Here is a 20,000-nt window from a genome sequence, read left to right as displayed (position 1 = left end):
GTATTATTCGTTATGATCATATCGTTAATATCCTGTTTGAAAAACATGTGGACTAAAGCTGCTGCTTCTGTGCTAATTGTACGCCCTGAAGGGATCATGAAGGTCAAAAAATGGTTTCATGGGAAAGGTTCTCTTATCTAGTGGCAGAACCTGATGGGTAGAACAATATAGTTTTAAGGGGGGTTACCCTTGGGAGTGATTCCCCTAGATGCAAATGATTTTTGTGGTTTGTTTGTTCATAATAAGATGTTTTGCAGGAACGGAACAAAGAGAAATTTTACAACTTCAGCTAGAATTGTTCTGCAAAACGTCACAGCTGAGGCAGGGGAACAATGTGTAGATTTTTCTAAGAGTTATTACCCAGTTGTTGACCAATCTGTTGACCAATGTTGACCAAAAAAGCCTAAGATTATGCTGGGCTCCAGCCCACAGGGATTTACCTGTGCTGTAAGAACTAATGAGTGAATAAGGAGACTGGATTCTGGTGAAAGACTTCAGGAAAAAGAAATGGTGTTCACTCAGGTGGAGGGGGCTGTACCAGGTGCTGCTGACCACTGCCACTGCTGTGAAGGTCACAGAAATGGTGCCCTGGATTCATGCTTCCCACTGTAAAAAGGTCACAAACGAACTGAGCAAAGCGCAGGAGTGATGTCTCCACAAGGACAGATGGGGATAACCTGCTTGGGACTGATGTGCACAGCCTTTTTCCTTTTTATGTAGAAGCCTGTCACCACCCCAAAAGAGGAAGAATCTAAACACGAAGCCTCTTTGTATACAAACTGGCTGAATGAAACTGATAATGAGGGGGATATGAGTAATTTGTGGTATAAATTTATAAATCATACTGTAAAGTTAAAGAAATTTAATGCATCTTGTTATATATGTGCTTTAATGCCTCATTCTACAGCCTCACCCATGCGACTTTTTATGAAATGTACTCTTTTATTAATATCACGTTAGAAGGCTTAGACGCTATCAAACAAGAATTAAGGGGAGTTAGATTAATGGTACTTCAGAACAGGTTCGTGCTGGACCTTCAAAATGCAGCATCTGGAGGAGTCTATGCTTTAGTAGGAGACTCCTGTTGTACATATATTCCAGCTAATGACTATGATTACGGAAATCTTACGCTCGCTATTCAGCATTTGAAAGAACTAAAAGACAAGGTGAATAAAGAGAGAGGCATAAAAGATACACCGGCTTTTCTCTCCTGGTTAGAATCACTGTTTGGGCCAGGGGGAATGTTTTTCTTTTAAGTTACTAACACCGATTATAGGGGCTGTGATACTTGTCTTCCTGTTTTTATGTTGCTGTATGACATGTATTATTCCAATGCTTCGAAATATGGAAATATGGTACCTAGGGGGATAAACTGTTCATCCTTCCAGTCTGGAGAATTGGCAGCTGTCTGACGTCAGTAAGTGATCCTTAAAAAATTAATAGTCCCATGACAGTGTGCATCACCAGAAAATCAATTTCAATGCATTAAAACTCTTGTTATCCTTCTGATCATTGAAGTGTCATTGCCCCAGCACTGTATACTCTTACTTTTGACGCCTGTCTGAAGTTGGATCCATTTCTAAGAATGGTGACTCACATATCCTCATGCTCAACTTTGGCTCAACCACACAAACTATGAAGATAATCATCTGCTTTTGCTCCAAGATTTATGTTACTAGGCTCTCTCCTGGGGATCCTCGTGTTCAAACATTGCCCTTATTGTGGATGATCCATGACAGAATTCAGGGAATTCAGAATTCTGATACCTCAGCTCAGATTCTGACTGGGCAGACTGTCATTGCCTGGTGTGAATGTGTGCATATCTGTTTTTGTGCATGTTCTGTGGCCTGTTGTACAGTACATCACAAATGAAAGGGAAATGGAAAACTAAAATAAGACTCAAGTGTTTTATCTTTCATTAACAGTGTTTCATTAGTATCTGTGCTAGATCCTGTCATCCACTGCTTACCATGACAGGCTCTAGCACAGGATAGCAGCTAATACATTTAAAAATCTCACTGCACAATGTTGTATATTCAATGTTGCTGATCTTCTGTACTTTTTCTTTCACTTTTCATTTCCAAGAAACTCAGTCCTGCCAGGAATAATCTGAGAACAAAATCAATCTGAGTGAAAATCTAAGCAGAGGAAGATTGTTTTACAGAGTCAACAAGGTCTAATTCAAGGTCATCAGCACTAACAACATTCTCTCTGGAGACAGGCGATAAGAAAATTGAAAGTGTGTATTGTTACTGTCACGACCACCAGGCAGTCAAGACCAAAGCGTAAGCAAGCTAATCAGCCCCAGCAGCGGGTGATTATTAACAAACGCCGCCGCACGAGTTAAACCACCTCCGCACACTCACTGTGCGGTGCGCACTGCTATTTAAACCATCTTCACCTGCTTCCCACTGCTCGGTATTGAGTCTACTCCTTGAGAGCTCTACCTGGCGTTTTTCCCCGTACCTCGTTTATTCTGGATTTTGGATTCCCCTTCTGCCTTTTCAACTTTGCACCTCGCCTCTCGCCTCGGACTGTCTGCTACCGGAGAACTTCCTGGATTACGACTTGCCTTTCGCCTTTTGACTACGACCTTGCCTCTCGTTTTGGTTTGTTCGCCTGCCTCATCTATCACCCGTGCCTGCGTCTGCACATGGTCCGTGTATCTTCCCACCAGGGATTCCTAACAGTTACATAACAGCAGAGACTATGAGTTATGCTATCATGAGAGTGGTGATGGATTTTTTTCATTGCTTAGTTTTGCAGGTTCTGTACATTTGAACATTCAAAGTGACTAAAGTAAAGGAGTTTTCCCTTTTTACCACATAATTCCCAAAGATCAACACTAATAGAAAGCCTAATTCCAGCCAAGATTCAATTACTGTCTCTCAGGCATCCCAGCAGTGGATTTCATGACTTCAGACAGCCATCTTTATCAGTGGAGAACTCAATGCTCTGAGGTTTACTGGCAGAGTCTCACACTGGGTAATATGTTGGTAAATAATGTCCTATGGAATTCTACTATTGATAAATTCTACTATGGAACTGCGATGTGTCCTGAAAAAATATTCTATGATAGTGGTACAGTCCATCACACCCCACCTACAGCCTTTAAAAGAGAAAAAAAAAATTCTGATATTATGGTGGAAAAAGAGCCCTGGAATCTTTGTAGAAGGACAAAAGATGGAAAGAATGGGCAGTGTAACCATGGCGAAGAGAAGGGAAATATTGGAGAGAGCTTTTTTCATACACTTTTTATCATTGTTTTTCCAGCCCAACAATGATCAACAAATATGGGCAGGCATCCTGTGCCAAATCCAATCTACCTTTCTTCCAAGCATACAGGAATGTCAGTGAATTAAATATTGACATATGAAAATACCCAAAAATATGCAATCACACATATGCAGTTTGAGCAAACATAAGACAATACCCAAGTACCACAAACTACCAGGCATCATTAGCAGTTCAGGTGGGGAGCTGTGTCAGCATGCGTAGGCTGCAAAGGAACAAGTAATAGGTCTATTCCATGCTTAAAAGAGAAGAAAGAAAACACAACATTTCAGCCGTGGAGCCCTCACACCTGAAGAAGGCTCCACGGCCGAAACGTTGTGTTTTCTTTCTTCTCTTTTCATCTAGTGTCATTAGCCAGTTCCTGTCAAAATAAAATAGAAATGGATAACATTCTAGAGAGAGTTTGAAATACCAAGGTACAATTTAAACCATATTTCTTCCACTACAACCACAATATTTTGGAGAGCCTATTTTCGCTGAGCCTAACTGTTCTGGCATGCCCGTTAGCCTCCGTCCTGCTTCAGCAATGAATGCAACGGGGCACATTCTGAGGGAGATGCAGTCAATCAGGTTGCAGGAAAACCACGCTATGCTTTTTTTTGAGATCCTGAAAAGGACAGAGGGGCCATGTATATGTGTGCAGCTGGATATGTAATTGCAGGTGGCGTAGCAAATTCTGCTGAAGCCCCACTGCCTGGTGTGGACGGTAGCTGTGCATGTTGCAGCAGAATTGTGCATGTGAGATCAAGGGGGCATGTCATGTGTTTGAGCACTTCACTCCCTTCCGGAAGAGTCCCAAAAATTTGTAAGTTCTTTGGATGACCTGTGGACCGATCTTTCACGATGAAGAATTCCTTAAGAAGAATAGATCTCAGCCCTCCATCCCAATGCCTCCATCTCAAAACAGCAACCTCCCACTGCCCTTAGTCTGCAAGGCAGTCCTTTCAAGTGCAATGATGACGCCGGGACCTTCGTTGCCTATTGTATGAGCTGAACTTTTGTGCTCATCAATTCAACGCTCTTTCCATCAACTCATCTTGTCTTTTGACGCTTCGTGTTTTGTGCTCCTTTGACTATCGGCATATCGGGTGACTGCAAACACTGAAGTTCTTGCTTACGGAGTGTGGAACAGTGTTTTCAAGTGATCGCTGTTCTGTCATGTTGACGCCGAGTGAATCTTTCTTTGGCAACATAGGCAGGCTGACAGCAAAAGTAATGTCAAATTTCTTGACTTATTTCTGAATGTGAATGTTCTTTAGAAAAAGGATGCGGCGTTGCTTCTCCCCCGTGTAAAGGTCACGCATTCCAGACGTGGTTATGAGCGAACAGTTGCCGCAAGTGTTTGAAAAGAGCAAGCAGCCCTGCCCCGTGTGAGGATCAAACTCAGGACCTTCAGATGATGAGACTGACACGCTACCAACTACGCCAACGAGGCCAGCTGCGGTGCACAGCCGGAAAGTTTGCCTCATATGGATTTCAGTCGCCCGTTCCCTAATCTTTAGACGCCCTCTGCTGGATGTTGCATTTGCCTTTTGATCTCACCGATACTTTTTTGGTCTGTTTCTGTTGCGAGTCCGTTTTTCAGATCTCACCTAGCACAAGTCTCTCTGGCTGAAGTGGCCTCTCTGCTTCAGCATCGTGCCCTCACTCAGCCATTAAAAACGTCACTCGGACTTCTGACATGCTGACATGAAATGTCAAGAGAGAGTGGCGGAGACGCTTAAGGCAGAGAGAAGATGAAGAGGGGGCGTGGCTGCGAAATGATTGACAGCTGCATGACGCTCTCCATGCAAGGTGTGACCACAGGCTAAAGGACACCTTTCGGCACATCAAGCTCTAAGCACACACCTGGAGGACGTGGGAAATGATCCCGCTACCTCACGCATGCAAAGCGAGCGCTGTACCATGCAAGCTAACCCCCCTCGCTGGAGCTCATGCCTCGGTGTCGCCTAGTGCCGCTTGTTCCCCTCTTACCGGGTGCAGTTCACTGCCCTTCGTCTGCAAGGCAGTCTTGTAATTGCGGCTTTCTTGACTTATTGATGAAGGTCTGACTGGACGAGCGAATGACGCCTCTCCCCCGTCCTCAAGCTCGCTGACAGAATAAAATAGAAAGTGCTGCCGTGGCTCATTGGTTTAGGGGTATGATTCTTGCTTAGGGTGTGGGAGGTCCCGGGTTCAATTCCCAGCTGAGCCCTTGTGTGCTCTTTTTGTCCTCGTCCACAAGACTGGGAACTGATATCCACATCACCTTGCAGCATCTGCTTATGGCAAACGATGGAATGTGACTAATGACTGAACGAGCCTGGTGAATACTCATCACGTGGCACAATGAGAGCGTGCAGTCAGCTGTCCAAGGCAGCAACCTCATTGCTCGTTCAAAAGAACACGTACTGAAAACTCATCACCACTATGTCGTAAATGAGCACCGCGATCGCTTGTTGTCAGGCGTCCTTACTTGGGAAATGCAGAAGCAAAAACTGCCCTCTCTCAGCCACCGAAACGTGTGCGGCTCGCCTTGCACTCTCTGCGCCTCGCATATTTATGGAGCTGTCTGCTCTTCTTTCTGTTGAAGTACGCAAGTTACGGGGCGTACTGCAGACTATGATGTGCTCAATGACAGCTTTCAAGATTTGAAAACTATGAGCTTGAGGGCTCAAGTCGAACGAATGTGGTTGTTATGCAATTGATGATCAAACGCACATATTCTAACGATTCGTGAGAGTATGTTCTAAAGGTCCCTGGCTCGATCCCGGGTTTCGGCATTTTGTTTCATCGCTCCCTTTGTTCCTCTCTCCAGCGCCCCCTGCCTAAAATGACGCGTCCCTTTCTCAGCCCGAAACGCAAGCGATACACCAGCAACAAACCCTACAGGTTTCCGTAGTGTAGTGGTTATCACGTTTGCCTAACATGTGAAAGGTCCCAGGTTCGAGACCGGGTGAAAACAGCCCCTTCTTGCACGCTCCTGCACTTCACAGAGGTCTTGAACCACCAGTCATTTGTTCCCAATGTATTTCCGGTGCCTTCATGCACTCTTGTACCAAACGCACGTTCCTTCTGTATGCGGAGCCGATCATTTGCAATTGGGCTGTGCCGACAGATCAGGACGAGCTCTGTCGGCTCAAAAGCAGCGCAGGACCTGCAAGAACAACAGAAAGATTAGCATCCAGTGGGGGCTTCTTAGTGAGCCCAAGATCTCATCAAGAATCGGCTCCAGCAACAGGGCTGGACGCATTGTTCCATTCTCCGACCACTCTCGGTGTAAACAAGTCCCTCCTGGTCTCTGCTTGAATTGCACTTTCCTGCGTTTGCTTTGGTGTAACTGGCTTCCCCTGCATGGGCGAATGTGAAGAAGATCCTTAGTAAGTCATTGAAGAAACCCGAGAAGAGGTCGGAGTGGTCCCTGTCGTTCATCAACGATCCAGTCAGGCAGTACTCCTCTGTAAAGCGCCGTTCGTTCACATCAATTGGCTTTTTTTTGCCTTCATTCGTGCAAGTAGTAAAAGCAGACGCCCCTATTCTGCCGTGACCCGGATTCGAACCGGGGTTGTTGCGGCCACAACGCAAAGTACTGACCACTATACGATCACGGCGAGTTACCGATACACACATGGCAGGGCGGAAAAGGCTGTGCTCTCTTCGTGTGACATAATTCGGGAAAGTCCTGACGTTGCATTTCAACTGAGCCCCAGTATACATCGACCCTTCGACACTCTGAGTGACAACTCTCTTGCGTGTTTTCTCATATTTATGTAGTTTGCTTGCATGATGCCCGGAACAACAGGGTTGTGCACTCCCATATGGTCTAGCGGTTAGGATTCCTGGTTTTCACCCAGGCGGCCCGGGTTCGACTCCCGGTATGGGAACGTGTCAATTTTGCCTCCTGCTTTCCAAAAGATCAGCACTGTGTACGAAGGAGCCGCATTAAAACTACTCAACGTGCAAAACGTGCGAGAAGAGGGGGCGCTTGTTTCCAGCCGAAACTTCTCGCGTGTGAGACGAGCTGACCATCGCTGCAGGAGGTGGGAGGGTCACTCTGGTAGACAGGGCTGACCTTCGGCAATAGGATTTATACTCTCCAAGATGATATTTGCACTTTCTGGAGAGGCGATTTTCTCCACTTCAGTAGCCCGATTTCGTCGATTGCGTGGAGAGGGCTGTAGAATGTGACGCCGCCTTTCCTGCTCCGTCCATGACAGGCGTGCTGGTCTCTGGAGAGAGAGCACGGTCTATCAGCGCACTCCAATAAAGGCACTGGAAGCAGCTGAATCGCATTGGCGAAGCTCAGCGCTGGGCCGCTGAGCACATCTTACCACAGTTTCCGTAGTGTAGTGGTTATCACGTTCGCCTCACACGCGAAAAGTCCCCGGGTGGAAACAGACTTCTTTTGTCGCCACGCACAAAAGGGGATTGGGGATTCACCTAGCGCTGTGATCGAACAGACCCACTCACCTCTTAGTGTGGCGGGATCTGCACAGTGCATGTCGCAGCGCATCCTTCTTTCACTTCAATGCACGTCCTGATGTACCCCGGTCTCGCGCGTGACAGGTGGAGACAGGTGACAGGTCCGCGTGACAGGTCCTATACTAACGAGGAAGACATCGCTCTCTCCGACCCCCGGCATCGTGGCCCGACCCACCGTGCTGGAAGCCGACTCGTGCTGTGATTCCTTTACGGAGCAGAAATGACAACCGAGGAGCCGAGAGATCATTTCAGCATTTCGCGTCTGAACGGAAAACACAAACGACCAACTCGGAATGACTTCCTTTGACGCTTATCAAAGCGTTCTTTGTGCATCGAACAGACCCACTCACCTCTTAGTGTGGCGGGATCTGCACAGTGCATGTCGCAGCGCTCCCTGCTTTCACTTCAATGTGCTTCCTGATGTCGAGTCGTGTGCCGTGCGGAGGCTCTGAAAGCGAGAGCAATGAAAAGGTGCACGACGCTGTGTTAGAAAATAGAGAAGTGAAAGGCAGTTCTTTCTCTAAGGAGGTAAAAGAAAAGCTACTCCTCGTCGGAGAAATCGAACCCCGGTCTCCTGCATGACAGGCGGGGATATTTGCCACTATACTAACGAGGAAGACATCGCACGTTCCGACCCCCGGCATCGTGTCCCGACCCAGCGTGCTGGAAGGCGACGCGTGCTGTGATTCCTTTACGGAGCAGAAATGACAACCGAGGAGCCGAGAGATCATTTCAGCATTTCGCGTCTGAACGGAAAACACAAACGACCAACTCGGAATGACTTGCCTTTGACGCTTTTCAAAGCGTTCTTTGTGCACGACGACTGCGCCGCCTAGCAGATACAAATGGGTTGTACAACTTTGAAGTAGCAAATGGAAGAGGGCTAAGCCCCCTCTCTTTTAGCCCAGGTTCGATCTGTCTCCCAGACTCACCAGGTGCACGCACACACACACACCCGTGCCGTTGAAGTGCTCTGCTTCATTTCTAAGGGCAACTCAACATTCACTCCTACCCCGAGTGCAGAAAAGACAGCGTCTGCAGCAACAGCAGCTCAGGTCTCTGCCCATCTCCTCTGCTCTGCGCCTCCTGCGGAGTGGAGTCCTGCCTGGAGCTGTGTTTGCAGGCGGCGGCTCCCCGCGCCCTGTCTGTGCGTCGTGAAATTAATTAATAACGTTAATAAATTTATAAAGTAAAGTTATAAATTAGAAATTAATAACGATATAATTATATTCATGTACCGCAACACAAGAATAGTACACACTGTACATTGTCTGTCGATAATGTTTCTGTAGTGCTTTTTCAGCACTCAGCATGTGACTGTGCTGGTGGTGCTGTGGGTTAGGTTCCTGACTTCCATGTCACACGGTCTATGATTGAATCCCATAGAACTATGACTTCATTATTTAACAAACATTTCTTTGAAAAAATGAAACGTTTCCCTTGGTCAGAGATTAAATAAAACCTCACTTTTTTTGAGGTTTTACTGTGCAGAGTGAGGTTTTACCTCACTTTTTTTGAGCAGAAGGTTTACTGTGACCTGAGAAGGGCCGGCATCCAATCACGGTGGTACACACACACGCTCTCACTCATCTGAGCTACACGGCTACCAAGATGATCTCGGGTGCGCCGAGCTGGTACGGAACATATTGAACTGATCGACGGCGAATTGTCTCTCAGACAGGCTTTTCACCTCTAAGCTCCCTGACTGACAGTGATCAGCTAGGTAGTGAAACAGTCAGCTGCTTCTAAGCCTTAAACAGCTGCATCTCGGCGCTTCCACGGAGAGATGATTTGAAAGCCGAACATCGCCCATTGGGAACACCTTACTATCACTAGTTTAAGAGACTCTTAAGGTCTTGCAGAGGTGCCTGTCTAATAGCATGCGCTTTGCAAGCTATAGGTGTTTAGGCTGAGGCAGAATGCCTGTTAACAAAATGTTTTTCTAAAGGTGTGTCTAAGTGGCTGCAAAAGGACAACACTCCTGGGGCGCCGTGGCTCAGCTCCTGCACTTGATTATAATGCCGTTACGTGTCGAAGCAGTAATTTACGTCATCCTACCACTGCAACACGGGGAATAGAGAGAAATGAGCACACGCTACGAATCGTCTCAATCACTCCCTAGAGTCGTAAGGCGCATTGAAGGGTGCACCCCCATCATTAATCGTTGCGCCTCTGTGAAAGGAAAGCTCTTGGGCAGTCTTTGAAACAGCTCGGATGAAACACTTGATTGCTTCCATGTGCATCTGGAGCCCACTTCTTATTTTCACTTCACGCCGCCCAAAGCATTTCTAAAACAGGAGATTCGCGTTTGGGAATGCGCCCTGCCCTACAAATAAAACAGGTCTACGGCTCTGAAACCTGCTCCACGGAAAACAGCTCTGTTGCGCTTTTGATCAAAGGGAGATTCGCTGTTCTTACTTTTTGATGACATAACACCCAAAGGGGCTTCTTTGGAGCTGGATTCCAACCAGCATCCTTAAGTTTCTTGGCGGTATCCTTTACAGTCCTCTGTTCGGTCGACAAGGGACTGAAGGGGGCAGCTTTCCTCACACATACAGTGCAATGTACTGTAGTGTTCCCCTTCATTGAATTCGCAGTTCTGCATCAGACCTCTAACTCGTTTCCTTAGCTTGGATTTAAGTCACGAAGCAGGCTTCTACTGTATAAACTTCTAGAGGAATCACAAACTATTTGAGAGGCCACCATCCCAGGGGGACCTGACAAAGTCTATCCCTAAACACCTAGCGCAGTCTCTCGAGAGACTGTCAAAAATCGCTTTCTCTGTTTGCGTTGCAAGTAAGTGAAAACGCGGTCTCAAACCAGAGCTACTTGGCAGCAGCGGCACGTAAATACCGTTACTGTTACTGCTCGATACCGACGTTAGCCTACTATACCATGTTCAGCCACCGCTAGAAAATGTACGGCTCTAGAACCAGAGCAAACGACAGAAGGGCCAACGCCGAACAGGCACACGTGTCAGACATGGAGCGCGACGAGGATGGGATTCGAACCCATGCGTGAAGAGCACAATGGATTAGCAGTCCATTGCCTTAAACACTCGGCCACCTCGTCGACGACACTGGGCTGTCCAGACATGGGTTGGCGCACTCCAGATGATCTTTTTCTTTTTTTTCCCTCATACTCGAGGGTCATTTTCCTGTTCCACATGCGATTTCAACATTTTCCTTGGGAGATGTCAAGCCAGCAAGCCACTGCTGTGGTTCAGTGGCCAGTGTGGAGTTCAGTGGCCCTGTTGTACACAGAAAGCACATTGAGCTCCTTGGACATGAAAAGTTCCAGATAAAAGCCATTTGTCACCCTTTCTCTTGGTGTTGATGTTGCTATTGTATGTAAAGGTGGCAACTTGCTCAGCGAGCAGGCGGAGCACACACCGAATGCAGATGTGTCTGAGTGGTGTGTCCAAGTGGCTGCAAAAGGACAGCCCTCCCGGGACGCCGTGGCTTAGTTGCTTAAGGCGCCTGTCTAGTAAACAGGCGACCCTGGCTCCGATTCCCAGCGGTGCCTTTTTTGTTCTGTCTTCTCGAACAGAACTGGTCATTATGGACAACTGCCTACGGCTAGACTTAATTAAATGCAAGCATTCATTTCCTGTCATGAACGACTTGTTTTTCTTAAAATGGATGCAACTTGCAAAACATGAAATACAAACCTTGCTAATCAGCGCTAGCGGCTGGCAAAAAAAAAAGAAGTCAGCAATGTTTTTTTTCTTTAACCTTAACCCTGCTAACGGAGACGAGTTAATCGACCGAGTCTATGCAGCTTAAACGGTGCGGAAGTCGGGTTCTTAGCTGAAAGGGTGGTAAATCACGCTCACCCCAGTCCTTAATCTTTTAAAGAGGATACAAAATTGAACCTAGTCGCCACATCACATACATCCTGTTCAATGATAAAAAGGTAACATCTATCCTCGCTCCAGAGTAAATCTCACGTTGAGGGCATATTTTTTTTCACTTAAACCGTGAGTCGGGCTCGGCTGCACAGAGGACAGAGCAGAGCAATGAGGTCACGGGGACAGGGGAGTCACACGCTGGCGGTTTGAATACGCGGAAGATCACTGAGGGATCCACAGTATATGGACCCTCTGTGCGCCATCAGTCCGCACTCCGGACTCTGAATCCTTTCCCCGGAGTAAATCTGTTACATTGAAAGAATGCTTCTCGCAGGTTAAAAGAGGGACCCTTGTTAATTGGAGAAATCAATGATTTCGAATGAATTCTGTATGCTTTAAAATACAGCTATACACAGAAAACATGCAGGACACTGGTCATGATGTTTCCCGAGCCGAAACACTCTTTTCAAATTGTCAAAGGTTTGCTTTGCGAACGCTGCAGGACATCGCACAATCTCTTTTGAACGGGGACAAACGATTTCTTCGGGGGCGCAGTAAGTACAGACGTTTAAAAAGCTCCACTCATGCCGACGATGCAGCATGAAGAAGCGCAACCTAACGTTTGACAGACAAAAGCCGGGCGCCGCTACGAGCAATACGAAACCAAACTGACAGCACACGGCGTTTCGCGCTGACTCAAAAGTGATCTCGACAGACGCTGTTCTCTGCATAACGCTGAAAGAGCTAAAGAGCGTTTCTGTTGAGACGTAACAAGCTCTTTCTTTCTACCATGATGTCACCATGACAAAATCTGTCTTTAAACACCTTGCTCAGTCTCTGACGAGACTGTCAAAAATTGCTTTCGCCGATTGTATTGCAAACCGGTGGAAGCGGGGTATTGGGAAAAGTTTTCAACTAGCAATAATCGCGCCTCGGCTAAACCTCACAGGCTACGATACTGCCACTGCGCAAAGCTGACGGTTGCCAGGCAACCGCGGGGATCCTATGGAAATCGTTATCGATCGTCTCATGGCATGTCGTTGCTGTAACGCTTCATATTTGTCGTCTTCTTCTTCTAGCTTGAGGTTTTGAAGAATTTCATGACAGACAAGGGCTCCGTCGGGAACAAAGGGCGTTGTGAGAAAACCGTTGCTTATTTTCAGCAGCAGAAATACAACCCTTTAAATACAAGATTACAGAACAATGACGAAGGGCATGCCGGGAGGAACTCATGCACTACAGAGGAAAGGGGGCGGGCACGTACAGTTCACATTCAAGCCACAAGTACTCTTCTCGGATGTTGCACAAACAAATCCTAACGTCATGAAAGCGTGATGCAATTTCTGTGGCTACATTTGTTGCACGTCATGCACAGTAAGAGTGTTTCTAACACCAAATAAAAAGTCAACAATTAGCGAACACGCCTTCTCCTCAGTTAACCCACTGAAACCCTTGCTGTTAACAGTTCTTTACTGCGTGCTTTACGAGCACCTACATATCATGTCGGTTCTTTCAGCTTTATTCATTAGGTTTTCAAAGGCATAAGTAGAGCACCAGAGGTGCGAACGCAAAATGTGTGGTTATCTGAAGAATTGATTTCCATGGCAGCGGGGCCAAGCGATTTAGCATTTCTATAGTACCAGGAAAGGAGAAGCGACACTTCGCCTTTGCCGCGCAGGCACAAGGCGACGTGCGGCAGACGCCGTAGTCGGCAGGATTCGAACCTGCGCAGGGAGTCCCCAACGGATTTCGAGTCCATCGCCTTAACCACTCGGCCACGACTACAGCGAGCTCGCCGCCGCCGCATTCCTCCTATAATCTAACACGGAGTGCGAGGTGGCTGCGGAAACTTTTTCAAAGTCGCTCTCCGTTAAAAAAAATAAATACCTTTCACAAAATACGTGCCGGCAGACAGACACGCCTCAGAGGGTTTAAGGCTGGCTTCACGTTCAAATGCTAAAGTCTCCCCGTCCGGATGTCAAAATGCAACTTTGGCAGACAGAAAAAACATCAACAAACCACAAATGTGGACAAGGATTTTACAAGCTGCACCACACTGCACTTTCAAAAGCATTTACATTCCTATTAGACGCAGGAATTTCCTTTGATTTGCGCGCTTACGAACGCCATGGAAAACGAAACAAAACAAAAGCCCTCAGCTCCTGCACTTGATTATAATGCCATTACGTGTCGAAGCAGTAATTTACGTCATCCTACCACTGCAACACGGGGAATAGAGGGAAATGAGCACACGCTACGAATCGTCTCAATCACTCCCTAGAGTCGTTAGGCGCATTGAAGGGTGCACCCCCATCATTAATCGTTGCGCCTCTGTGAAAGGAAAGCTCTTGGGCAGTCTTTGAAACAGCTCGGATGAAACACTTGATTGCTTCCATGTGCACCTGGAGCCCATTTCTTATTTTCACTTCACGCCGCCCAAAGCATTTCTAAAACAGGAGATTCGCGTTTGGGAATGCGCCCTGCCCTACAAATAAAACAGGTCTACGGGTCTGAAACCTGCTCCACGGAAAACAGTTCTGTTGCGCTTTTGATCAACGGGAGATTCGCTGTTCTTACTTTTTGATGACATAACACCCAAAGGGGCTTCGTTGGAGCTGGATTCCAACCAGCATCCTAAAGTTTCTTGGCGGTATCCTTTACAGTCCTCTGTTCGGTCGACAAGGGACAGAAGGGGGCAGCTTTCCTCACACATACAGTGCAATGTACTGTAGTGTTCCCGTTCATCGAATTCGCAGTTCTGCATCAGACCTCTAACTCGTTTCCTTAGCTTGGATTTAAGCCACGAAGCAGGCTTCTACTGTATAAACGTCTAGGGGAATCACAAACTATTTGAGAGGCCATCATCCCAGGGGGAACTGACAAAGTCTATCCCTAAACACCTAGCGCAGTCTCTCGAGAGACTGTCAAAAATCGCTTTCTCCGTTTGCGTTGCAAGTAAGTGAAAACGCGGTCTCAACCCAGAGCCACTTGGCAGCAGCGGCACGTAAATACTGTCACTGCTCGATACCAACGTTAGCCTACTATACCATGTTCAGCCACCGCTAGAAAATGTACGGCTCTACAACCAGAGCAAACGACAGGATGGCCAACGTCAAACGTGTCAGACATGGAGAGCGACGAGAAAGGGATTCGAACCAATGCGTGCAGAGCACAATGGATCAGCAGTCCATCGCCTTAACCACTCGGCCACCTGAAAACCGTCTTTAAACCGTTCCGTCTTCAGGGTGAGGGGGGCGCTCACCCTGAGGTCTGTGCGGGTCCCAATGCCCCAGCATAGTGACGGAGACGCTGTGTTGTAAAAGGGCGCTGTCTTTTGGATGAGATGTAAAACCGAGGTCTCAGTGCTCTGTGGTCATTTAAAATGACCACCAAAACCTTTGACAAATGCTCTTGGTAATTGATGGTCTTCAATAATGCTTCTCCTTTAGGTACATTTTAAATCAGCTGAAAAATGCTGTGAAATGGGGGGGCACTTCAGGCCAGTGTAGGATTTGGGTTACAAGAACCATGAAACTGCACGAGAAAGCCCGTACACTGAATTACACGGCTTTCTATTCAAAGGAGGACAAAAGAAATTCCCTGAGTTTAATTTTTTGCAGCACAGAGAGGAGCACTGTCTTGAGGCCGGTTAGCTCAGTTGGTTAGAGCGTGGTGCTAATAACGCCAAGGTCGCGGGTTTGAGCCCTGTACGGTCCAGGTCCCTGTTTGTAAAACAGGCAAATGATTATCTCAGGGGCCCATTCCTCATTCTCAAGACACATGTATGCAGTATGTACACCGTGCATTGAGCAATAGGGACTGAATACACCAAAGGTAAGGTTAGAAGTCATTCTGAGGTGCCACATCTGAGGGATACAGCTAGGCATCCGAAATGGAGGGTTTGAGACCCTTCAGGAGTACTGCATCCTTTGAGACCGACCCGTGCATGTTAAACAAATGATCATTTCTTTCGGCATTAGGGACTAAATATACTAAACATATGATGCTAAAATGTTATTTTCACATATATTAATGTAATAAATGATTGCTTATGCTTTATAAACAAATCTAATTAAAATAAAAGCTTAAGTTTTGTATTTATCTTGTACCATAGAACATGATTTTCTTTGTATTTCAAGCCCACAAAGTGTCCAAATGACGCACTACATGATATAAGGAAGATTATCACATGCATATCGGTATTATCTTTCTTATGAAAATGCATTCCTTTCATTACCTTTTACTTTTTAAAATGAACTCAAATTGAGTATAATGTAATAATTTAAGTAGAATAGATTCTAATAATATAATGATCCAGTGTTTTGCACTACTTCACTGCTTCACTGCTCTATGCCATCTGGAAATAAATCCTCAGACTGCTTACTGCCCTGGGCATGTACCAATAAATTAAAGGAGCACATCTGTTTATCACTGCGTTGAAGCAGGAGACACACAGTCTCTGCAAACACATCCTAGATACAGTGTTCCAGCACCTTTGACCTCATCCAGAACATATCATTTCTTGAAAGGGATTGCTGTCCGAATGCACATCTGAATCCCAAACAGAATCTCTAGTAAAATACGATCATTTGTGAAACAGGCAAATGACTGTCTCAGGGGCCCATTCCTCATTGTCAGACACATGTATGGAATGCTTTCACCGTGCATTGAGCAATAGGGATTAAAAACACCGCAGGTAAGGTTAGATGTCATGTTCTATGATCATTTCTTTCAGCATTAGGGACTAAATATACTAAACGTATGATGCTAAAATGTTATTTTTACATATATTAATGTAATAAATGATTGCTTATGCTTTATAAACAAATCTAATTAAAATAAAAGCTTAAGTTTTGTATTTATCTTGTACCATAGAACATGATTTGCTTTGTATTTCAAGCCCACAAAGTGTCCAAATGTTCTATGATCATTTCTTTCAGCATAAGGGACTAAATATACCAAACATATGATGCTAAAATCCTGAAAAAAGGATGTGCTCCATCTCGTCAGTAGATTGGATTCCAAAACTGATTTGGGTCAATATACATTACCTTTGAAATTAAAGTACAGTCTACTGTAGGGAACCATCAACTTAGAAAGCATTGGCCTTCCCTGGGGGTCAGGTAGGTGCAAAAGATAAACCTTTATCCTATCTTTATCTTAAGATAAGTGGCCAAGCAGTATTTTTCCAAGTTTCACCAAGCACATCATGTTGCCATAGTAGACAAAGTTCTATAAAATGTTAAATAACTTTTAAAAAAAGCATCTTGGTCTTACAGTACTGTACAAGGTGAATTAAACTGTCCCTGGTAATAAAAAGTAATTAGAAGCATCTCAGAAACTTTATCTCTAGAAACATTAGCTGTTTTATATCATGTAATTTAGTGTGATGTTGTCAGAATTCAAGGACATTATCACACACAGAAATTGGTTCAGTTAAATCTAAAAAACACAGCTAAACATGGGTTTAAATGTAACAGAAGTCTTACCTCTTGTCAAAAGATTTAATTCAAGAAGCGATGTAATAAATGATTGCTTATGCTTTATAAAGAAATCTAATTAAAATAAAAGCTTAAGTTTTGTATTTATCTTGTACCATAGAACATGATTTTCTTTGTATTTGAAGCCCACAAAGTGTCCAAATGATGCACTACATGATATAAGGAAGATTATCACATGCATATCGGTATTATCTTTCTTATGAAAATGCATTCCTTTCATTACCTTTTACTTTTTAAAATGAACTCAAATTGTGTATAATGTAATAATTTAAGTAGAATAGATTCAGGTAGGAAATATAGAGTCATGATGTTTATGGCTGACATCATTTCACATGGGTGAATTTTAAGCTAAGAAATAAAAACATTTACAATGAAGATACCATTGCTTAATTTTAAATGCCTTTAAAAAATAAATACCTCCTGAGAATAATTTGCCACTCCCAGATCCTTGGTAAGGTACTGTTTGAATCCAATCAGGAGAGGAGCATCCAGGGAGTGCTTTCTATAGAGTCCAGCTTGGGCCACTCTCTTCCGGCCTGCTGATACTTTTTAACTACTCAGGGCCTGTAAGGATATAAAACACCGGTTTAAACATTTTATACCTATAAGACAAATTAGAATTTTAGTAAAAAATAGATACATCTGAAAAATAAAAAGTCTTACTGCTGATAGAGTTCTTCAGAGCTCACATCTTCCCCTTCCTTATCCGCTTCTGTTTCAGTTTCTAGAGCAGCCTCTGGCATCTCTTCCTCCTGGACAGCGGCCTCTTGCTCAGGGCCGCTGGAATGCAGGTAGATTCTTTTCAACATGCTTTTACATAATATGTTGTAACAATGATTTCAAAAAGAAACTACAGAAGCCTTACAGATTAAAAATATCTCACCTTGCCAATGTGTCTTCAGGCTTCCCATGTACAAAAAGGCCCAAGGACTCTAGCAGTCTTACAACCACTATCCTGTTTGCCTCACCAGACACGATCTCTATTCTGTGGTAATCCACGATGACCCCGTTCTTCAGGTGATTCATCATGTCCTCCCTCGCCTGTTGAGAGGCCATCCTGATCTTTTCTGCCGTGGCGTGCTTCATACACGCCCTCTTCAAGTGAGCAGGAAGCTGATCAAGAGTATTCAGGCACATCTTGCACACCAGGGGAATCCTCGCGGGTTTCCTTTGAAAATAAATAATACCATCTGTGTATAGAAACAAGCTAAGACTGATTTCTTAAATTATCCTTAATTTTCTCTCTCATAGTTTGAGCATAATGATTTTATTGCATTTATATAAGAATTGCTCATTGCTCCTAAATAAATAATGGTTTCATAAAAAAGTGAACACTTACTTGGTCTCAGTCACAGACTTTCCAATAGAAGCCATTGTGGAGTTCAGCAACTGCAGGTCCTAGAAGTGGGGAAGGAATTTTAAAAGAGAAATTGAATTACAATACAGAAGGAATGGCTGAGGGATCACTGAAATATATATATACAAATTCCAAAGACTGAGTCCATATAGAAACAACTACCTTTCATTTTCAGTATAAGAAAAAAAAACATTATCTTCCAAAGCATCATAAAATTGTCCCTTCTTCCAGACTCTACTTCTCTCTTGTAGTAGTATAGCAGACCTTTCCAGGTGAGCAGATCACAGAGTCCGAAATGAGCTTCCTCCATCAAGCAAAGTACCTGAACATGACTCTGTCTTCATAAAAGCGCCCCTGTAATAAAGAAATTAAATCCGAAATCAAGAGGGCAGTTGCCTACTGAAATACAAGAAGTCATCAATTTTAACCTAGCAACACATTAAAGGCTGCATCTATACAAGTACGATTCTAGAAATGCTCACCAGATTACGTTTTAAGAAGGAACTGCGCCTCAGGTTCCGCCGAGATCTTAACTCGGATGGCAGGATTCAGAGTACGGAGTGCGGACTGATGGCGCACGGAGGGTCCATATACTGTGGATCCCTCAGTGATCTTCCGCGTATTCAAACCGCCAGCGTGTGACTCCCCTGTCCCCGTGACCTCTTTGCTCTGCTCTCTCCTCTGTGCAGCTGAGCCCGACTCACGGTAAAATGGAAAAAAATATTCCCTCGACGTGAGATTTATTCTGGAGCGAGCCAGTGTTGCGCATAGCTGCCTTCAAAGCAGTTAACCCAGGTTCGATTCCCGGCCAACGCAGTTGCGAATGTTTTCAAATGCTGTCATGAGCCTTGGATTGTGACTAGCAAAGCGAAGCCTTTTGAAAGAGCTAAAGCACTGCAAAACGGAATTGAAGGAGAATCTTACAGGGGATTCTGAGCAGTGTCTGCATACATGCAGTCAGATAAAGGTGCTGAAAGCTTGAGCTACTCTCAATGTCATGCTGCCCTTCCCCGGAGTAAATCTGTTACATTGAAAGAATGCTTCTGGCAGGTTCAAAAAGGGACCCTTGTTAATTGGAGAAATCAATGATTTCGAATGAATTCTGTATGCGTTAAAAGACAGCTATACACAGAAAACATGCAGGACACTGCTCATGATGTTTCCCGAGCCGAAACACAGTGCGTTTTTCCAAGCCATTTGACAAAGCCCACCCACTGAAAACTGCAGCAGATCGTGTAAAGACGTTCAACTTTGTAACTACTGCACGCACAGGAAGCAGAATAAATTCCTCTTTTCAAACTGTCAAAGGTTTGCTTTGCGAACGCTGCAGGACATCGCACAATCTCTTTTGAATGGGGACAAACGATTTCTTATGGGGCGCAGTAAGTACAGACGTTTAAAAAGCTCCACTCATGCCGACGATGCAGCATGAAGAAGCGCAACCTAACATTTGACAGACAAAAGCCAGACGCCGCTACGAGCAATATGAAATCATACTGACAGCACACGGCGTTTCGCGCTGACACAAAAGTAATCT

General features: G+C 45.1%; 5 non-coding genes across 5 annotated transcripts; 1 reads left to right on the top strand and 4 right to left on the bottom strand.

Annotated features, from left to right (window-relative positions):
* Positions 1-4,656: 4,656 nt before the first annotated feature.
* On the bottom strand, positions 4,657-4,729 carry trnam-cau (transfer RNA methionine (anticodon CAU)). Its single transcript has one exon. It is a non-coding gene; the product is annotated as a tRNA-Met (tRNA).
* Positions 4,730-6,812: 2,083 nt separating this feature from the next.
* trnah-gug (transfer RNA histidin (anticodon GUG)) lies at positions 6,813-6,884 on the bottom strand. Its single transcript has one exon. It is a non-coding gene; the product is annotated as a tRNA-His (tRNA).
* Positions 6,885-7,085: 201 nt separating this feature from the next.
* trnae-uuc (transfer RNA glutamic acid (anticodon UUC)) lies at positions 7,086-7,157 on the top strand. The gene has a single exon. It is a non-coding gene; the product is annotated as a tRNA-Glu (tRNA).
* Positions 7,158-12,439: 5,282 nt separating this feature from the next.
* On the bottom strand, positions 12,440-12,581 carry LOC148634014 (U4 spliceosomal RNA). Its single transcript, XR_015933710.1, has one exon. It is a non-coding gene; the product is annotated as a U4 spliceosomal RNA (small nuclear RNA).
* A 727-nt stretch (positions 12,582-13,308) lies between these two features.
* Positions 13,309-13,390, bottom strand: trnas-cga (transfer RNA serine (anticodon CGA)). The gene has a single exon. It is a non-coding gene; the product is annotated as a tRNA-Ser (tRNA).
* Positions 13,391-20,000: the final 6,610 nt, after the last annotated feature.

Source organism: Lepisosteus platostomus, unplaced genomic scaffold (genome assembly GCF_059453375.1).
Source record: "Lepisosteus platostomus isolate fLepPlt1 unplaced genomic scaffold, fLepPlt1.hap1 Scaffold_40_H1, whole genome shotgun sequence".
Lineage (NCBI taxonomy): Eukaryota > Metazoa > Chordata > Actinopteri > Semionotiformes > Lepisosteidae > Lepisosteus > Lepisosteus platostomus.
Note: the sequence above shows the minus strand (reverse complement) of the source record. Positions and strands in the feature narration are given on the sequence as shown.